At 41.4% G+C, this 19608-nt stretch overlaps 1 protein-coding gene across 1 annotated transcript in view; it reads right to left on the bottom strand.

The window, feature by feature from the left end:
• The window catches only part of LOC129109669 (exostosin-1a-like), a 34997-nt gene that overhangs the window by 12283 nt on the left and 3106 nt on the right, over nt 1–19608 (bottom strand). The window lies entirely within an intron of this gene.

The following is a 19608-nucleotide window of genomic DNA, read 5'->3' on the forward strand; positions in this document are numbered from 1 at the left end:
CTACCACCAAAGCCGACTGCTACAATGACATCTCATGATAAATTCTTGACTTAAGGAGCACAGCCAGTATTAGGCTCAGGTTTCCTGAAACAGTCTAAGTGAAGCAGCAGAGGACAGAACAGAAAAGGCCCCTCTAACGATGGAATACCTGGAAATCAGCACAAGTACTTTCAGGAAAAAATCCTTAACTTTGATCTCGACTCCTCTGCCTTCTCTCTCTCCCCCTCCCCTCTCCTCCATCTATAAACCCCATGCCCTCTCACCTGCACATCTCAACGCCTCCATCCAATCTAAGCCTCAGTCAGCACTTGCTTGGATTAAGGAGCTGCTTGGAATTCCTTCGGTGTCAATTTTTTTATGTGTGCATGCGAGTGTGCGAAAGAGTGTCTCTGTGTTGCCTGGCTGTCATGCAGTGGAGTGGGTTTCATTAGATAGGACTGAAAGTTTGCACACATTTTTATATCTCAGGTCAATACTCAGGTCAACAAGCATTCCTGCAAATTTGTGCTTGTATAGAAAACAATTTGTCACCACAGCTGCATGAGAATGCAAATATGGATGTTAGGGTGAATGATCATTTGTGTACACATAGCCTGTATGCCTAAGGGTATTTTCCTACATAGGTTATGTTTTCAGTTCCGTTTGTTGGCTTGTTTGTCAGCAGGATTACACAAAAACAGACCAGAGATCCGTGCTCTCCCCTTCTAGTTGTATATAAATGTACTTTGCCTTAGGCTGTACTTCTGTCTCTAAGTGTACTGCTTACTGTCAGTACAGAGTGATATAGAGTAGATGCAGCTCCCCCTTAGTACATTATGATATAAAGTATGACACTTTTCAATTATATGCCTCATTGCATTGATCTGAAACACATTATAAGTCAAGGAAAAATTATCCAAAAAAAAAAGGTGTCTGGCAAATATATACTTCTGTATAAACGTGGTATAAATTTGTTTTTTTAACTGCTAAGTCATTTAGGGAGCAATAAAGATAAGCTTCATCTTAACCCAAATATTTTAGGGACTAATGCAGACGGACAAGGCAGCAAATATAATGTATACTATAGAGAAATAAACACAAAGACATTAGAAAGAGTTGATTCCCAGGTCATCATTTTTGGGCCATCTTAAAAATTCCAATATGTTCAACCGTTGCTGAAAAGCATGCATGAACTACAGACCAGTCTTTCTTTACCACATGCCTTCATGTCCCATATTGAAATCTGTCTGAGTTTTTGATAATGAGTGATTACCAAATGTCGATCAAAGGATTTTTAAATGGTTCCATCTATATCTTCTTCCATTTAGGGGAGACCGCAGAATGCCGAGCCAGATGGAAATCAAGTTCTCAATAGCTTTCAAAAAAATAGCGGTTTTGCACGATTACACTGATAGAAATAATGGTTTAAAACACCACTTTTTAAGTGTTGTGTAGCATAGTGCCATTGGAACAAAGAGAGTAACCAGGCTAACATATCTAAAGCAAGCACCGAAAATTTCACTTCACTCGTGGTTAGGAAAAGCACACTGGCATTTTGTTGGGTTAGAGGTGTTATTTTATGTACAGGCCAATATCTTTGTTGGTCAGATCTAGTTTTAACCAACCGGGAAAACATTTTTTCCAAAATAAAACACTTGGTTTGCTTGACAAATATATTCTTTGAGGGAATTGGTTGTGTGACATCAGAAGTTTCTCCTTGTGTATAAGCATCTTTTCATAAGCTCTTATTCCCTGCATGGCCTGAAGAGAACATTATGGCATTCATCAGTTGCACTCAACACAGTCGTGTTCTCTTGTTCTTCTACAGTATATGGGGGTCGCAAATGAGTGCAATGTACAATACCAACAGCAATGTTGAATCAACTTTGGTGATTATGTAACACCCATCTGGATAATCACACTTCAGACTACACATACCATTTACAATTAACAGCCACTCCAGTGAGTTTAGAGAAGATCAACAGCCATTAAAGCATAAAAGCTACATCAAACATGATGCCATCTATAGTAACACACTGTTATGTATCAGAAATACATCATCAACAAGCACATATTAGCCGGCTAAAGTAAAGAATGCTAAAGGCTGGGTAGCATCACAGATGCTACTCTGATTTGTGCGTCCATTATGAAACAACAATCTGATTCACCAGTTTGACTCCATCACAGATATGACAGGCTATCATTAAGCTCGACAAACAAATAATCCAGCCAGAGGCGCATAATAACTGACCCCTTTTCTCAGGCCTATAAAAACTAAAGTATAGGTCCATATCTCGGCCTGGCTGGGTGTAAATCTCCCATCCATCCCATTTCCTGTCAGTGCAAACTCAGAAAAGACCAGATGTTCCTTTCCCTGCATACCTCCATTCTCAGCTAGTCTTCCAGATGGCTGCCTGTGGGGAGGAGCAGTCTCACAGTATGCTACCGCATGTCATTGGTGATGTTAAGGATGAGTGTTCAAAAATATCGTCTCCATAAAACAAACTCCTGTCTTGGTGTGCATTTTCTTTTTTATTCCCCCTGATTTTTAAAGTGCAGATGCCTGTACGGTAGATGTTCAACAGATTGGTCTCGTTAGCAAAAAGGATAGATGTCAGCGAGGATGAGTTAGTCATACCCTGCATGTCACAGCAATGTCAGCAATTAACTCGACATGATATGAGGTAAATCCTGCCTAGTCCCATATTTTTTCCAACATGCAGACGGCTGCTGGTGAGCAGAGCAGTCTCACAGTAGCAGATTTATCATCACTGGATAATCACACCATTGAGCTTGAATTAGTCATTTTTGCCACATCCGTATTGTGATATAGTGCAAAAATAGAATAAATGCTGTAATAAAACTTACTGGAATTACTATTGAGGATATTATTAATACTACATGACTAATGTGGAGATAAACTTCTGTTCAACAACAACAACAGGTTTTAAATATGGCATAGCACATAGTCATAATCTAATTTAGCATCATTATTGCACTTGGAATATTTGGTGTTTAATGCACATTATCATGAATTTGAAACAGATGGCACATGAATTCCCCAAGCATATCTAAATGTGTTATCTTGATCATCCTAAATTGAGATCATGTCAATAACCAAACCAAGCTGCAACATAACTTATCCTACTGTGGAGCTGTGCATAAAACTTCAGCCTGACAGAATGCATGTGGTGGGCACATTCACTGAAGATAGAACCTCAACCAACTGTTCGATGTGACCACACTGTTGATATTTCTTGACCATGCAGTTGCTCTTGGTTAGAAACTACCATCTCTTAGAAATTATAGTACTTTTACATTACCGCTTTATGACCACTGTATGTTTTTGTGAGCCAGAGAATGAGAGAGAAAGAGACATGGCAACAAGTAGAGTTGGGTCGATTTCTGATTTTGCCGTTCCGGTCCAGTGTATAAGCTTAAAGGAATACTTCACCCACCAAGTTACCATTTGTATATCAATGAGTCACTGCTTGTTAGCTACAATTCTTTAAAAAAAACAAAATGTCCAAAAACTGATTAAATCCCTTATGAATTAAAGTAAATGGATGCCAACTTTAACAACAGCATAATCATAAACATCTGTTCACTTTAATCTTGTATCAATAATGAAATTGTCTATTCTAATACATATATACATTTTCTAGGTCTCTCATTGGGGAAAAAGAGACCTGATGGCAAAAGAGTAAACCATCACCTTTTGTTTTTAATGCATTGGGAGATTTACGGTTACGCTTTCTCTGTATAAACCTATTAATAAATGGATAAATAGAATTAATGTCATTGAATAATATTGCAGAAAATAAACAGTATGATTCACAGAAAGAGAAAAAGGATAACAGGAAGAGAGCTGGGTCAAAAAAAAAAAAAAAAAAAAAAGATCAACCAGTCTCCTAGCAACAAGAATGGATGGTGTGAAAAAGAAATGCATGGCTCACTCTGTCAAGTGCCTGAGGAGACTCAGAAGAACAGCCAAAGTGTTTGTCTCTCATAATCTGTGCGGACAACACACATTTACAGCGTACCCACTCATAGAGATGACAGCAATCAAAGGAGGCATTACTTCAGCTGCTCTATGGCGAGTCACAATGCTCATGTACAGTAGGCTGTCCCCAACCGTCCTCTGTGCTGGGACAGCATGTCCACTTCACACCATGTCACACAAATCAATTATTTGATTTTCAGTAAACTGGAGGAAAGAGTGCATGATTTAGCCCTGTTAGGTGCTACAGGATGGTGTGTTTTTTTGTTTTTTTTTGCTGCTGGCTCAGGTAAGAACTGCTCCAGTCAAGGAGAACAATGAAGAATTTCTATGGCCTTGATTTTGCAGTCCTTTCATCACTAAGAACATCTTGTCCTGACTCCTTTCCTCTCTTTCTCACACGTCTTGACTCCTGACATGCAGGATACATTAAAAAATGAGTATGTTTATTCAGAAAATGGCAGTTCCTTGTCTTTTGTAATGAATTTTACAGATAAACCAAAACAAGAAAAATTCTTACTAATGGTATTACAATGTTAGTGTCAAAGAATGTTAAAGTAACTTCACTAATTCTTGATCCAAACATACTTACGTCAGGATAAGGATACGCAAAGACGTTCAAACAAACAGATGAAAATAGTGTTTTTCAGTCCCATATAGCGTTACCTGGGGGCGTTGGGCATCAGCCTATACAGAGTGACGATCCAATACCAGTGCTAAATGAATTATGTGTGCCTGAATGTGTGGAAGTGACTGGGATCATCAGGCATGACCTAAACATTGATTTCCTACCTTTGTAATATTAAATGTAACAAATAAATACATACATATAAATGTACTAAATTGTTATGTATAAAAATAATTGTATCTGATACCATATCGGCGATCTGTCACCAATACCCGATCCAGCTATTTGAGTCAGCATCTGTGAATTTCTCCTTGGTGGTTATTGTAATTCCATAAAAATTACAGTTAGCTGGACTTATTAGTAGGAAAAGAACAAATAAACAGACACATACAGTCAATCATCATCAAAATATTAACCTCGAAAGCTCGGCTGTGGCCTAATTTATTGCATGTGCCTTCATCTGTACCATTATGGACAAAATGTCCAAAGAGGGGCCTGAGAAGTTCAGTTGAATTAAACACAATGCTTTGAAATGGTACTTCAATAATCCAAAATGACTACCAGAAAGAGAAAATGCAAAGCCTGGATTGTTTTTAAATATACGGCCTCCAGTTCTTTGTGTAGCCATCACTCATCGTGGTCACAGGAAGAATCCTCAACAACTTTTAGAGGGAGAAATGAGGGGAAATGAAGATGGCAACTTTAGGACCATCTCGCTCTTTCATCCGCCTCGCATCCCATAGCGACTTCTCATCTGATTTTCTGCTTCCTCTTCTCTGTCACAGTTGAGCCGAGCTGATGGGCAGTTGGCTGTTGCCAGGACTATTAGCTCAAGCCAGAGGAATTTCAGCCTGAAAGGCACCGAGTGAAAGTGACTGTCATCGGATGAGAAAGGAAAAGACGGGGGAAAAAAACAGCGAATGACAATCGCATGCTGTATCCGAGCCCCACACAGCCGGAGCCACCCATGGCAAGAATGTCACACACAACGCAAACACACACATAAAGCCTCAGTTTGATCTCGACACACATCAGAGTGACTTCAATAGCTCAAGACACTGCCAGACCCTCGTAGACCAGGCTGCTTTCTTTCTTTCAACAAGACGGCGCACCATGAGGTAGACATGTGCAACACATAGTGACAGGCCCGAGGAGGGAAAGCTAGCAGGCTTTATGTATGCACACAGAAAAGCATCAAATGAAAACAAATAACCTCCCGCTCCGCAAGACTTGCATTAGACCTACTTATGCAAAAACCATCGGCTGTAGATAAGTAGTGGTCGTGGCGTCACCCATTGGTTTGAGGACTACGGTTTTGAGTCCTCAAGCTCGGCATTTCGTCCATTGCCATAATGGATTTTGGCCGTCGCCAGCTTGTTTTTTTGCAGCCATTGAACAGAAGTTACCATATTTTGACAGCGGACGGTTGACATAGAGACACTGTTTATGGATCTGGTAGCAACCTGTCAATCATAAGGTGTCCACGCCCTAAGCATACCCTGCTTTATCCTCTATTTTACCCTAAAATGGACTAGAATTTACTAAATGACCATCATGCTGTATTGAAGAAGACTTGAAACAACTTCTATTCAATTTGACTGGCCTCTGGTATGTAAAGAGTGCATTGGACCTCTGAGAAAAAGAGATCCCTGAGGATTGTGGACACATTCGACATCAGCAGCTGTGTTATTACACTTGTAGGGATCTGGTACAAAAATTTAAAGCAAGATTCCCCCCAGAGAATGTTAGATTTTTTTCTTTGTGTGAATAACAATGTCACTGTTCTAACTATTCCAACAATGCAATGCAGTTTACACCTAAGAACTCCAAGAGAGAGGAGACACAATTTAATGGACAGAATGAGAACTATGAAGAGTGTGACACTTGCGTGCTTGAAGTTATGGAGCTTAAAATACTCAAGCGGCCTCAGGATGGGAGCATTAGAGATTGACAGCCACACAGTATGAATGAGATTCACTGCACTATCTTGTACTTAATGGCATAGTTAATCTTGACTGTTTTACCTGCAGCCATGATAGATGAGCAACTTTTTTTTTTAAGCGAAGGAGCGAGCCAACGTTGCCTCGAGCAGGAATAGGATCGTAACGCTTGGACAAAAAGAAGTGGATAGCAGTAGAGCTTCAGGGGGAAAAAAATTGAATTGATAAAAACAACAACTGCACAAGCTTGGCTGTGTCATGACACCTGAAGGCTGAATTAGTCATTCTGCTTTATCCTTTAAATTCATTTTTTTCCCCAAATGTAAATGGACACTGTAAGGCGTTACAAGTGAAAACGGTTTCTTGGGTGGAAAATCAACTATTCATTACATAGTTTTTATTCCCGAGGTCATTTCAAAGAAAAGGACAAGCTGAGTCTCAACATGCTGCTTAGGAATTACTTCCCTTCCTGGTGAAAAATGAACCCAAGTACTACAGTACAGACTACATCATTGTTATTGATAACTTACAACTAATGAGAAAATAGAATAGAATTGTATATCTGAATAAACAAGAGGCATAGGAACAATCAGAGGCAATTGAACACAGTAATAATTGCTTAACATCTCTGAACCTATTGATAAAAATGAGTGGCAATAAGTGGACCAAAGTGCACTTAAAGCTAGAGTTGGTAATTTTGAGAAACCAGCAAGAGTACAGTAGATTTCAAAAGAATATCTAACCAAAGAACCAAGACCAGTGTTGCCAACTCTTTTCTCATAAAAGTAGCTAGCAACACTAGCTCCAAAATTTGCTAAATCTAGCGAGAAAGTACAAAGACTGCGACACTAATAACCCGTCCCTCAGGCCTCCATTCAAAGCCAATCCATCAAAATGATCATCATGAACATAACCAACAAAAATGGCTATCATTCGTACTCATAGCTGTAAGAGAGCAGCTTGTGGAAGACTCCAGTGATGGGCGATGAGTGCATTGGCAGAACGCAAAGAGGGAGGCAGCATGTCCAATTATATTATTATTATTATTATTATTACCGTCCTGCAACAGCCTCAGATACCTGATTTATTTTTCTGTTTTTTTGTTAGAGCTCTTAATTCATAAATTGCTGTTGGGATTTAATGAGAATTTCAACCAGTACAACAAAAATGTTTTTTAAGAGGATTACCAACCTGACCTTTAAATCACTGCATTTGTTTGTTTTCAGTGCATTTAACCAATGAAAGAGCAGGGTTGTTACACTTTATATGTAAGCTTTTCCAATGGTGTAAGGAGAAAACTACCTGCTCCACCCTGAGTCAATGCGAGCAAAGATGATATTAATACCAACATGACTTTTGGAAAAACAAAGCATTAACGAAGCTTATTCCCTCAAGGCACCTTTGGCTCACCCATCTTCCTCTGGTTAATGAGTTCAAAGACCGCTTTATAAAACATTTACAGACACACCGAGGGGGGTCTCAAGCTCTACCATAGTTCTACATGACCCCAGGTTAATTCACCTCATTACTATGCTTTGAATCTTCTATCGCGCTTCTTCTCCTTGTTCCCTTTCTCTGTATCCATCCATCCATCTTAAGCCCTCTCTCGCCAGCAGAACCAAAAAGCAAAACCCTTTCATCTCTTCAAATATCCCTTCTCAAAATGGAGTCAAACAGCCCCTCGAGTTAGTTCCAGTAAGCGAACATACTGACCAAAAATACACAGATTTATCAACACCCATCCAGAAATGATTGTGCCATAAAAGAACTGCTGGATTTCCCCTGAATCCTAAAGGAGTTTGGCGGAAGCTGCTCACATCTCTAATCAGCCATCCATCAGCTCGATGAGGTTGATGAGAGGGATGCTTTGAAGTGCTCGCCGGATACCAAAAACCAGAACAAGGGAGTGTTGGAGATAATGAAATGACTGCTGTTAATGGAACAGCCATTAGCGCTGGAATGTCGAGGCTCACTTGTAAAGTCAGGCACCATAAAGATGTCTGATCAGGCAATTCGGGTCACACCAGCTGACTGCAGTTGCCAGGGAGAGACTTGATCTCCTTTGGAAATACTTGTGAATGAATGGGAAGTGTTATACATTTACTTAGAATGTATCCTGTATTTGCAACCAGGAATTTGGGCCTGAATAAGCAATAAGCAAGCCCTAAGAAAAAAAAGAAAAAAAAGGAAATGCCTAGAGCTGACAAACTTACAGATTTCTTGGTCCAACATGGCTCTGGTAAATGGCATACTGAATGGATGAATAAATGAAAGTCCCAGTGAGTGCGTCTCATCCAGAACAAAAGGTGAAGGTTGAGCGTTCCCTGAGCTGGAGAGATCGAGCCGAGCTGGTGCTGCTGTTGCACTGGCTGCTCTGCACAAGAGATAAGTCCCGGTCAGGAATGTCTCTGATCCTGGGCCAAGCAGGGACGGATGAAGGAAGAGATACAAGGATGTGAGAAGGCAGATAGTGATGAAGAGGACGGAGGGATTGAATGACACAGGGGTGGAAGTTGAAGCACAGGGGAAACAGGAAACGAGTGATGAATGGATGCGAACTGGGGAGGGGCGAAAGGTGGGGAACAGGAGAATAAGAGAGGCTAAGAGGATGGAAACAAAGAAAGGAAAATACAGATGGGAAGTAAATCAGCAAAATTAGGAAAAAAAGCAATGGATGAAATAAAATAGAATGGTTATGTATAAATGTATCAGCATGTGGATGTGAAGACCCCTTGTCAGCTCCCAGCCGCAAAGCAACCGTGACAATAGCCATGACAGGGAAAAGAAGGCTTTGTAATGTCTCTCTAAGTTTAGAATATTTGCCATCAACTATTTTGCTATCAATGTGCCATCAAATGGACTTGTGAGCTGTGTCTGATCTGATCCAATCCATCATGCGGAGAGAGGGATTTAGATAAAGCCCGACTGCTGAGGAGAGCATCTGCCGGGAATGAGCGGCCTGTTTTCAAGCATTTTGTGTTTGTTTGTTTGTGTGTGGGTGTGACATGGGACATTATCGGAGGGGTAACGCGTCAGCCAAACTGGACGACCACGTACGCATATGTGTGAATGTGTACAGGCATGAGGTTTTATTCAGGACAAACCAAGCCTTATGCTAAGTGTTTCAGGGGAGAGAGAGAGAGTAGTGGGGGAAGGGAAATGATAAGAGTCCATGTGTTTACATCTCAAAAGGTTGTTGCCGTGCGACCACGAGTGTGTGTTCATATGACAGTTATGACCAAGGACACCACGAGGGATAATATAAAGCCGAATATCCAAAGGGGGTCAGCTGAGGCCAGTCGAGATGATAGCACTGCACAGCCAGCTTGGATCATCTAAGCTGTCCCCACCAAGTGTCCGAGAACCCTAAGAAACAAGTTACAATGGGATTTTCTTTCACTTAAAGTTCAAGCTCACTAAAAACCATATAAATTCTTAAAGAGTCCCATTTCCAGTGGAAACGAACGTTGAACGCACTGGTGATCAGTAGATTATCCAAAGCAACCAGTACATTGTTTTCGGAAGGAAGATATTGCTGCAAAATGTTTTTACATACAATATTCAATTTAATATTGGGGTGGAGGAATAAATGGATGAACGTATATCTCAAACCTTAAACAAAAGTGGATGTATAGATAGCACTAGAGGATTGGTGAACCAATCCTTTAAAAACACCACATGAAAAAGTGAGAAAATGGAGTTTATCCAACCTGCCGATGACGAAAAGCCTCAAATGCACTGGGAGAATGCTATAAGCCCAAAGCTAGTATGAAGTAATGAAGTAATGGAAGGACCGGCTTCATTCTGCTGCTGAGAGAGTAAATAATTTTATCACCAAGACAAGCTGCCAAAAAACGAAGTGTAAACACAGTATTTTTGCTCTCAAGAGGCACGAGATGATTACCTCACAATTAAGAGACCACAGAGGAGAGAAGCCCCATTGCCTCAGTGACGGAAAGAGAGATTACAGGGTGGCAGCAGTACTAATGATCACGGGGAAGGGGAAAATACTGCAGTTTATCCCAGAGCATACACAGAAATTGCTATCAGAAGTGTGTGTTGCACTTGGCTTAAGCATCGTCAGTGCACTTCAAAATGAAAGATGAAGAAGGAATGTGAACTGTCCTTTTAAAAACAGGAAATATTAAAACTTTTGCACAACATAGGATGTTAAACGGGTGATACTGTCGCCCATAAAAGCATGTGAGGTCAAAGGGAGGGCAGGGGGAGGATGGGTTGACATGGGTTGTAATTACTGTAAGCCAGTTAAAGCACAGTCGTCACCTTTTATTCAACAGGACGTGCACACGCCTATTACATATTAGCACTAGGCAAAGGTTGCTGAGTTGCAACTGCTTGTGTACAGTAAGGCTTTAACTGATGGGAGGCTGCAAACATCTGCCAACGTAAACCATATTAATTACTTATATTCTCGCCTCAATCTACATACTGGAACCTATTTCTTCCACTGAGGTCATTTTTACCAAACTGCCAACAACATCTGGAGGAGTTTTTTTAGACAAACTGACAACAAGGAGCATTTAGACCAATACAATTATTACTAACAGGAGGGCTAGCCCACCAGATGGATGGGAAAATGCTGGTGGACATCATCAAGAACCTCTTAATGTAACGACGAAGAACAAGTTAACTTGATCTCAGAGAGGAATGCACCGCATAGCAGCTCCCTCTGAGGCCGCTGGATTCCTCTGTATCCTCCCAGACACACTGGTCCAGAACAAAGCTTTACCATCTGTTAATGAATTCCACGGCCAGCAGTGCTTGCTGCTGCGGGCAGGTAATTAGTTTGAACAGCGGGAAAGATCAAAGACAACACTTCCTGGCTTGCCCTCTGCTTGTGACCTCACAAGGGGAAGTCACCGATTTCCCTGTGTGGGAGGAACAAAACTGTGTTGAGCTTAGTCAACAAAGCACAAAATCGCCATTCAGTCCAAGTCAGCGCAGGTTGAATCGCATCAACTTAACGCATTTGATAAAAGGGCTTTCTGGCTCAATTCACCAATTGCAATTTTTTTCTTATTCAGCTATTCTGTTGCTTTTCTTCTCTAAATAATTTGGTGAATTTAACATGAATGTGCGTGTCTAATTGGTCACCTAATCTGTTAAAGAACAGGTTGAGTAAGGCCACCATTTCATGCTAGAGATAAGACTATCACACGCTGAGGGTTATCTTCATGTGTGCTGGAGCTTCCCTTCTACTCAAAGTGCAGACTGAAGCCCTTATCTGACAAAGTGGAGTCCAAAGAGGACAACAGGAGATAGCATATCTGTGTTTGTGTGTGTGTGTGTGTGTGTGTGTGCCGGTTTTATCTGTTGATCCAAGCCACTACCTAGCCAAGCCCCTACAACATGGTGGCTGGTAATGTCACGATGCTGCCAAGTGTGGTTACACGAACACAGCACAACATGGTCCCCAACGGTGACGATGAGGCATATCCAAAGTACCTTTGAGAAGATATACAAGGACAATTACACTCATGTGGCCCAACTCTTCAGTTCCTCTCTCCAAAATCTCCAAAACTGAAATAAGGCTATGTATTATTGTACTTTAATTCCCTTCTCCATCCTAAAATGTTATACATGAAATATTAAAAACAATATTTTTGGCACCGAGTCAAGAGCAACAGACATTTAGAGACTCTAAAGGTCCATGGGCTTGGCAGGTCTATTCCCCACATTGACTGAGGGATTAAAAGCCCATAGGATTTGGGTGGCCTTGATTTTAAAGTGCCGCTTAATTCGGCATGTAGCTCTCACAACATATTTAATTGTACATGAGGGATAATTGAGAAAGCTCCTGTCATGCCAAGCAAGCAACTTATCAGAGTGTTTGAAAGCACTGTAAATGAGCCTCATGTGTCACGCAAACACTGGCTTTGCTGGATGATGAGTCACTTTCTTAAAGTTAGATCTTTGTCCTTAGTTGCTCCATCAGAGGCCCTTTAGATGTCTTTGTTAGAGAATCCCATAAAATTTGAACATGGAATTTACTTATTTTTTTAGCTTCTTTATCACATTCTATATCACTAAAAGGGCTTGTCGGATCTGGTCCACTATTTTTTCCATACACAATTCAACAAATCACATTATTCCTATCAGCGGACGGCACCAGAGCTCGCAGAAAAGCGACCACAGACCAGTGTTTGTTAGAAGTTGATACAACAACAGCTTTAACACTTAAGAAAACGTACCAAAAAAAGCTGCCTGAGGTCTGGAAACCCCTCTCCAATCAGGCTAAAGTGTCAAGACACCATAAAAAATGGATTTTAGATCAATCTCTGTTACTACCCTTCCCCTACCCTGTTCATATCAATCACCATAAAGGGCTGCTTGAGTTTCATTACCATTTATGTTTCACTTTTTCCACACCCTTAGATCCTAGTGTGCTTGGCAGCTACTCCCCTGCTACTCCCTGACTCACTGTTTCATCTAGCTCAACTTTATCACATCTGTCAGGGAGCAGGAAAATTGTGATGACAGAAAAAGCACTTCCTGGAATGGACCACACTCTGCGTCTGGCACATGGACGTCCCTTTCCTTCTCCCACTCTCCCAGCATTCCAAGTGGAGTGCATCACCTGCACATGTCTGCCAAGGCCGAGACATACATCATCCTGTCCGGACATGGGAGAGACGGAGCACAGCGAACAAATAGTGCTGCCCTCTGTCCTGAACTAGTAGCCTCCGAAGAGAGTGAGAGTGCGGCTAAAGCCCATTCAAGCAAATAAAGCATATTTGAATTTGAATCAGAGGGAGAGTGTGAAAGAGAGGGAGGCCACTAAAGCACATGCTGAAGTCCACAAGACTAAAATGACAAAATAAAAGCTACAAGTTGCCAGATTCCGATTTCTTAAATTGGGACGTACCAGATCATACCAAGTCAGTGGCCAAGAGCTGAAGTCAAAGTAATGTAGAGTTAGCTACTTTACAGGCACTGGTCGTAATTATTGAGTGATGAGATGTGTGCATTGATGGTAATACCCTCTGTTCACCCTCGACCTCCCGCTCTATAAATCCTGGCAGTGAAAAATGAGATGGCAATCAATTGAGAGGTGAGTAGACTGCATGCTTCTGGGAAACAGTTCACTTTCGGTATTTTTCCGGGATTAAGCAGATTAAGCAGACATGTGTAATGGCCTGCATCCAAACAGCACATACACACTTATTATATAAGAAGAAAAATTTGAAGATATCTGTAAATGATCGTACATGAAAGCAAGCACAAAATACATTGTAGTATTTGCAGTTTAGATGGTTCAGAAGACATCCGTAGCATCTCTTCTTCTACTAAAAGTACAACAGAGAGTGACTGAAGGTGATGATATTCTGCAGAGGTCGTCGGCTTGACTCGAACCAACGATGTTGAGGGTAAACAGGATGAGCTTTAAATCAATAGGTCAGCTCCAACGTGCCCCCTGTCTTCACTCAGAAGTCTGAGTCAGCTTAGTCATTTTTTGTATGACGTGAGGCCTGTTATGAAGAATAACAATGGCGGTCATGCGATAGCCTGGCTGCTCCATTATCCGCTTTACTGCATTTGTTTCCATAGGTATCACTTACCGTGAGCTTTCTGAATATGAGCAGTTTGTAATCCCCCGGCTCTATAGGCAACTGTGCACCATCCATCTAGCTTTGCCGTTAACTCCCTTAACACAAAGCTATGGACCATTAGACCTATAGGATAGGTTTAATAAATCCTCTCAGCCAGAAGCTGCTCTGTGCACATCTTCTGGCTGAAGTTAAATATGTAGTCTGTCATAGTGAAAGAATCTTTCAAAACATCCATCTATTATATGACTTCTTTAAATTCATATGCAAACAAGAATAACGACACACATTTCCTGTTCTCTTGTCTGTATCAATACAAAAGACGAACATCAGCAGACAAAAGACATAAAAGGTTTTCCAGATCCGAAGAGGTAATCTCTATTAATTGTTGACGGTGGCTGATTATGTTAGCATTTCAGCCTCAGAGACCAGACATGGTATCTAAAAGGTCTTCACTTTCATACAGAACCTGGCCAGACACAACCCATCTAAAAACACTATTTAAAACACTGACCATTCTAAGCGATTGTGTGGTCATGTTAATGCAATTTCTAGGCCTGCGTCAACATATAATCTGTGAGGCGGAGGTTTGTGGTTTACCAGCCCTGTTCACTGCCTGCTGCACTGTTCAGGGCCAACTGTCAATGGTTTACTGGCAGAACTGAATTATAGAAGATGGCCACTGGAGAAGCCTTCCAGAAAAAGGGGTCTGTTTTCAAACTGAAGACACATAATTAACCATTGCATCACAGTTTTGCAATTAAGTCAGCCGAATCCTGTAAACTGTATAACAATTTTACCATCTTAAGCGGCCCCATAATGCCCCTTTCACACAGGTTGCGTGGTTCACTGCGCCGAGCCTTTGGAAAAATAACGAGTTTCAGAGTTCAGTGCTGCTATTGCTGCGTTCTGTGTCAAAGGCCCATAAGACTAAGTATGTTCCAGTTTCTTTAAAAGACATCTCCGTTTCAGTCAAGAGAAATAACACCATCATCATGGAACAATGGGGTCTCTTAAGGATACCTTTATTACACAGGTCAGTGGTCTACTACTACCCTACATCAACAGATAATGTGTTGTAAACAAGCAGATGAAATTTATCAAATGACAGAAAAAAAAATGAATATTTCAACTAAATCTAAGCAATTCCTTATTATGCAATAACACAACTCAGTGATTCACAAACTTCCTTTCAATCTATCCGGGGGCAGCTAAAGAGCCATGACACACCAAACCTGTCGGGCACCACAGGGCTGTCGTTATGTGACTGTGGCCAAATATGGTCTGCAGTTTTTGCGATAGGTACGGTGAGCAAGATGATTAAGTAGAGGAAGCAGGCGATGAACGACCCTTTTGACTAGATAATCAGAATTTACTGTATCAGACATTTCATCCTTTTAGTGCGATCATATTTTATATTTTGCTGCACTTTCTCTTGCCGTCTTTGCAACACAAACCTTTGTCAAGTCAGTGCAATTTGTAGTTTTTTTTAAAATCAGACGTATCCCATAAAATAGACCGTCCGCTTTATTATTTGCGTGTTCAACATGCCATTTTTGGCTAGAAGCTATCTGAACAAAAAAGGATGGGAAAATTTTCAGTTACTCAGAAGGCACAAGTTGGGGTACAAGATAAACAATATAGGACATATTAAGTTAATGTGCAGGAACTCAGAGCATCGACCATCCTCCCCCAACGATTATCGTTTTCCCCAAGCTCTTTAAAGCCAGCATCAAGTTGGCTAGCAGCCCTCTGCCAGGGGCTTTGGCCAATACTGAGGATTAAAACCCTGCAATTCTATAAATACACCTAGCAGACCAGCGTCAGCACCCAGCCAGCTATTGCACTCACCTCTCACTGCTGGATGGCTGGCATGGGTCTTTTCTGCTTCTCTATTGCTTTTTACTTTCTCCCTCCATCTTTTACTTTGTCAGACTCACTGCGCTTTCTCCTTGCATTCCTATTTTTCCCCTCCAACTCGCTCTCTCAGTTCGTCTCCCACTCTTCTGTGTCCCTCCCGCACCCCTCATCTCTCCCTCTATCCACCTTGTACTCTCTCGCTTGGCAGGGCCTCTTAATTGGAAACAAGCTGTGTGAGGGCTTTCAGTTTGAGGTTAAAATTGCATCTGACCTGCCTCCTGCTGTATCTTTTCTTCTCTCCTTTGGCTGTATTAGAGACTTGTTCACACAGTGGCTGAGTGCAGATGTCTGAAGGAGTGTGGTAAAGAGGGAAGCAAAAAGTTGTCTCTACCCACTGGCTGGAAACAGCAGGGACGTCACAAGTAAACAAGCCAAATGGAGACATGCTGTAGTTTACTTGCAACATACAACTATGTGGAATGTAACTTGACATTTTACTGGCTCAAACGACAAGCTCTATCAATTCAGATAATTCAAGTATGACATGTCAATATGAACAAGGAGGTAGTTAATAGAAATGTCTGCATCATACCGGATACAACCTTTTAAAATCCAAAATATGGAACCTTTTTACCTTTCTTTGGTTCAATCCCCTGAAAATAAGTATGGCTGCTTTTTTTTTTTTTAACCTTAGAATACATCTATCTACATACATATGGAACGGTTCATATTCAAGTAGCAGGCAGCCATGTTTCTACAGCAGCCCTGAACAGACAAACTTAACACAGACTCTCGAAAGGGCCATTTGGGTTTCAGTTGGTTGCAATCTGCAACATCACTGCTAGATGCCAACACATCCCACACACTGGACCTTTAAGCTGTTAAAAGACCATGGTAGCTCAAGATTGGAGAATTGGGTTTACAAATATTATGCAATATGCAAAAACACACTAAAACTGAAAAACCAAATACAATCAGACAGTGTCCTGTGCAATGCAGTGTCCAAATGCAAGAGATTATTTTCCTTCAAAACAAGCCACACATGTATATACACAGTACATAAAATAAAAAAAACCCATAAACATTCCATGCCAACATCTGGAGAATAAAGTCTCAACAAGTACACACAAATGAAATGGCCGTTACATGGTAATTATGGTGAGAGGCTGCATTCAGTCTGTCACAACTTCCTTGTTGTCAGTGGGAGAGGATCAGAGGGATTTGTTGCACAAAGGGCCACAGCCAGGCACAGAAACTATTACTTCCACCCAGTTAGACCACAGACTGTACTGTCTAACCCACAGGGTTGTTTAACAGGACTTTACAACTCACTCACAGTTATACATAGTCAACCTGCATAGAGAGCTCAGTACTACCAACAGTTCATTTGCATTTGAGTAAAACTTCAGTAGATACATTCCTGATCTATGCTTTATGTTAGTGTGATGATACAGTATGGAATAAGCATGTAGTGCACCTATGGCTGTTAAAATATTCGACATGTTTATGAAATTGGCTAATGTCTTAATCTAAGTCAAAATCTGTCTGTCCAACAAACAGCTGCTCAATCAGGAAGATATTGTCCTCAGCTCATTTACTATTCTCCCAATTTGCAGCATGCTGCAACCAGCCTAATCCCAACAGTGTGTTGACTTCAGCACAGTACAAGTCAAGAGACACGTTTCATTTGGAAAGTTGACCCAAAAGCAAATATTGATCTCCTTGGCAACTGGCTTCCTTGACTACTGTCCCACCCACATCTTTGGCCCCTCTGAGTCTCACCCCCTTGGAAAGCGCTATGCAGCCTCGAGCCAGGCCGTGGATATAGCGTGGGTCTGGGTATGATTACTGACTGAAAATGATTCTGCTGTTGGGAACTGATGAATCAATCCTGTCCGACATAATGTTAACCATTCTGGTTTCCCCATCAAAAAGACATAACCCTACCCGACTTGATAAAAACCTCAGTGTTACGATAGGATGTTACTGGTCCTCTGTGCCGGTGACTAGAGCCAAAAAAGCAATAATTAAAAAAATAAAACTTGACCCACCCAATCTGAAGGGATAAAAAAAAAAAAAAAAAAAAAAAAGGTTTGGCACTAACAGGTATGAAACCAGTGGAGGTCAAATTTGAGAACAGGCTATTATTACACACACACACACACACACACACACACACACACACACACACACACACACACACACACACACACACACACACACACACACACACACACACACACACACACACACACACACACACACACACACACACACACACACACACACACACACACACACACACACACACACACACACACACACTGTAGTAGATGAGTCCCAAAGCCTCAAACTGTGCTCTGTAAAATCACTGTGCATTGCAAGATATTTTTTTTTCTTTTTCTTTCAAGATCCGTTCCAAACAAACTTCTCATAAAAAATTTAGAATATCTGGCTCAGAGATGCACTTTTCACTCTTTTATGGAAGCACACCATGGAAAATGTGTTATGAACGTTCATCGTGAAATTAAGACTCAGTGGTGAGTATCCACTCTAACCAGCATGTTTTATTACTACTGTGGGCTTTATTCTATCTGTATATGCAACCGTATTTTGTAAGAATATGGGCTTACACAAGTTCTCTATTTGAAACTGTATTTTATGCTCCTCACCATTTAAGTGCACAGCTTTTTGTAACCATATCAGTTGAAGTGACACACAGACTTTGTTGAATGTTAGGGCTCTACCAGGACTAGGGGAAGGTACGGCAGGGATCAGTATATTCATTTTATTTAATTTAACTGGAATTCCACAGTGTCATGGGGATCAAACCCAAGCCTGTTGACTGATAGTGATGTGGCTTACTGAGGATGTACTGACTGAGAACCACTGAACATACTGTAGCCATGCAATGCAGCTAAGCCGGTGAGGGCTAGCGAGATACCCAAAGCCTGTTTCTCCCCCCAATGCTACTTAATGACAGAAGGATTAATATTTCCTCTGGGTTATGACTCTGATGCCACCCATCTCACTGTGTGAAATGTGAAATCACTCCCTGGCAGCGCTTGGCAGCAGGCAGCGAGCTGGCAGAAAGAGAGAGAGCAGATAGCTCATGTCTTATGAGTGATACTGAGACTGTTATTCTGCTGAGCCAACGAATGAACCTCATAAGTGGATACCTACCTACACAGGCAGGCACAAAGAGGAGAATACCCTGAGCATCAACACTGAGCAAACACATGAGACATCTCGATATGAAAACGCATCCAAAACCAGTTTATGCTTTGGAGACAGAAAGAAAACACCTCGTTCTCACTGTAACCCATGTTGCTGGCAGGTTTCACAGCAGACCCTTCAACATACAATAAAATCATCTGTTACCCAATCTGAACAAGTGACAAGAACAAGATAAAGAGTTGACAAGGGGGTCAATCACACAACAACGGAGGGGTCATGAAGGACACGGGTTGGGGCCAGGGCATTCCTGGCTCATGCAGTTGGTCTTGTCTGGGAAATGACTGAGCAAACAGGGGCCCGAGTGGCTTCCCCTCGCTGGCACCAGTGCTTTGTCCCCACTAATCCACCCCAAAGAGCCACAGTCAAACACCCAGCGCCACACAGTCCCCAGTAACA

This window comes from Anoplopoma fimbria, chromosome 20 (assembly GCF_027596085.1).
Source record: "Anoplopoma fimbria isolate UVic2021 breed Golden Eagle Sablefish chromosome 20, Afim_UVic_2022, whole genome shotgun sequence".
Lineage (NCBI taxonomy): Eukaryota > Metazoa > Chordata > Actinopteri > Perciformes > Anoplopomatidae > Anoplopoma > Anoplopoma fimbria.